This window comes from Carlito syrichta, unplaced genomic scaffold (assembly GCF_000164805.1).
Source record: "Carlito syrichta isolate Samal-C Ts95f unplaced genomic scaffold, Tarsius_syrichta-2.0.1 Scaffold115591, whole genome shotgun sequence".
Lineage (NCBI taxonomy): Eukaryota > Metazoa > Chordata > Mammalia > Primates > Tarsiidae > Carlito > Carlito syrichta.
In genome coordinates this window covers 40,021-42,650 of record NW_007059687.1, presented here as the reverse complement: position 1 = coordinate 42,650, position 2,630 = coordinate 40,021, and the positions used below count along the sequence as shown (strand labels likewise).

Here is a 2,630-nt window from a genome sequence, read left to right as displayed (position 1 = left end):
CAGCAGGTCGAGGCTGCGGTGGCCGGGAGCGGCCACTGCACTCCAGTCTGGGCGACAGAGTGAGATTCCAACTCAAAAAAAAAAAAAAAAAAGAGCCAGGTACATTCTCTCATATGGTTAGACAACATTTTGTTTATCTATTCAGCCACCGATGAACATTTGGGATGCTTACCCTTTTGATGATTACAAATAATGCTGCCATGAACATTTGTGCATAGCAATTCTTTTGGGTAGGAGGGAACATTTTCTCTACTTTCTCAGCTTTCAATTATCTTGGGTAGTAGAGACTATTTAGACGGGACTCTAAAGGAATTTGCAGGTAATAAGCATGCCTAGAAATATATACTTTGATAATCACCTAAGCATGGACAATGACCGCTGGGACTCTGTGTCTTCCTACTTGAGGAACATATGAGAAAGTCCTTATCTGTGATGAAGGTTAGTTGTATCTTGCTGGGTGAAAGCTTAAAGTTGTAACAGTTCTCGTGTGGAAGTTTAAGTATATGTAGAAGGGTAAGTGTGGATGCTGAGAAGCCAAATGGATGGACTGTGCTGATTACTAAGCTATCACCTCTCAGATCCAAGCCCATCTTTATTTTTTTCTGAGACAAGGTCTTGTTCTGTCACCTAGGAAGAAGTGCAGTGGTGCAATCATAGCTCACTGCAGCCTTGTACTCCTGGGCTCAAGCAATCCTCCCGCTTCAGCCTCCTGAGTAGCTGGAACTACAGATGTGTACCATCATGTCCGGCTGATTTAAAAAATTTTTTTACAGGCAGGGGTCTTGCTATGTTGTCCAGGTGGGTCTTGAAGTCCTGGCCTTAAGTGATCCTCTCACCTCAGCCTCCCAAAGAGCTGGAATTATAGGTGTGAGTCAGCATACCCAGCCTAAACCCACTTTTCTATATTCTACTTTGTGAATATATAAGATTGGGGCTCTAGAGAGAGAAGATGTGACCGTCCAAGCAGACGTCAAAGCAATGCACTTTGAGATGGAGAAAGAGACCAAGAAATAAGCCAAGAAATGAAGATAGTTCTCAGAAGCTGGAACAGCAAGAAAACAGATTCTCTAAAGAGCCTCCAGAAGGAGCTTGGCTCTGCCAATATTTATTGAGTCTATAGGACTCATTTCTGACTTTTGAACTACAGAACTGTACAATAATAAATGTGTTGTGGTGAGACAAAAAAAAAAAGAAGACTGAGTAATCTACAACTGTATTTCTCCTTGAAATTCTGCCAGTAGAAGATGGGCTTGGTGGCTCAGCCTGTAATCCCGCACCTTTGGGAGGCTGAGGTGAGTGGACTGCCTGAGCCTGTGGGTTTGCGACCCGCCTGGGCAGGCGAGACCTCATCTCTACAACAAATCAAAAATTAGTCAGGCGTGGTAGCGCGCACCTGTAGTTCCAGCTACTTGGAAGGCTGAGACGGAAGGATCGCCAGAGCCCCCAGCAGGTTGAGGCTGCGGTGGCCGGGAGCGGCCACTGCACTCCAGTCTGGGCGACAGTGAGACTTCAACTCAAAAAAAAAAAGAAATTCTGCCAGTAGAGAGGAAGGTTCTAGAGGAAAACTGAGGGAGAAGCGACTCCGTTCTATTTGCCTGCGGTTCCTGTCAGGATCACCTAACTCTTCACCCTGATAGCAGCAGTAGATTCCAGGTTTTTTTCTTTTTTTCTTTGTTTTTTGAGTCAAAGTCTCACTCCGTCACCCAGGCTAGAGGGCAGTGGCATGCTCACGGCCACCACAGCCTACATCTGCTGGGCTCAGGAGATCCTTCCACCTCAGCCTTCCAAGGAGCTGGGACTACAGGCATGTGCCACCATGCCCGGCTGATTTTTAGATTTATTGTAGAGACGAGGTCTTGCCATATTGTTCAAGCTGGTCTTGAACCCCTGAGCTCAGTCAATCCTCTCCCCTCTGCCTCCCAAAGTGCTGGGATTACAGGCATGAGCCACTGCGCCCGCCTGATTCCAGGTTTTTTCTATATGCCCAGAACCATCATGCTTCCTCAGATACATGAGAATCCGGTGGCTGTGATGTCATCTACTTTATTCCTTAGAATTCTGGGCACCTTATGGGGCTGAAGGGCCACCCTCTGAGCTTCTCAGGTACCAGGACAGCTGGTAGTAACTAATTCCACAATTCTACCTCCTTGAAACCTCAGCTTTCTCTTCTCCATTCTCCAATATTTGTTTACCCAATTCTTTTCATTAAATTATGTCTGTCAAAATGATGCATGATTTCTGTCCTCCTGACCAAACCCTAACTGATACCTACAGAAAGCACCAGTCATGATTCTCCAGAAAGGAGCAAGCACTACCTTAAGTCCAAGCTGAATTCTTCGGGCTTTGTGATAATGCTACAGACCAAATGTTTGTGTTACCCTCAGATTCATGGTGAAACCTGATGCCCAGTGTGATGAGTTTAAAAGGTGGAGGCCTTTTGGGAGGCTGAGGTGAGTGGATTGCCTGAGCCCGCGGGTTCGAGACCCGCCTGGGCAGCGAGACTTCATCTTTACAATAAATAAAAAAAAAAAAAAATCAGCCGGGCGTGGTAGCGCGGGCCTGTAGTTCCGGCTACTCGGAAGGCTGAGGCGGAAGGCTCGCCGGAGCCCAGCAGGCAAGATTGCGGTGGC

General features: G+C 46.8%; 1 protein-coding gene across 2 annotated transcripts in view; it reads right to left on the bottom strand.

Moving 5' to 3' along the window:
* FBXO16 (F-box protein 16) overlaps positions 1-2,630 on the bottom strand; it is a 65,949-nt gene that overhangs the window by 46,927 nt on the left and 16,392 nt on the right. The gene's annotated exons all lie outside the window — the stretch shown is intronic.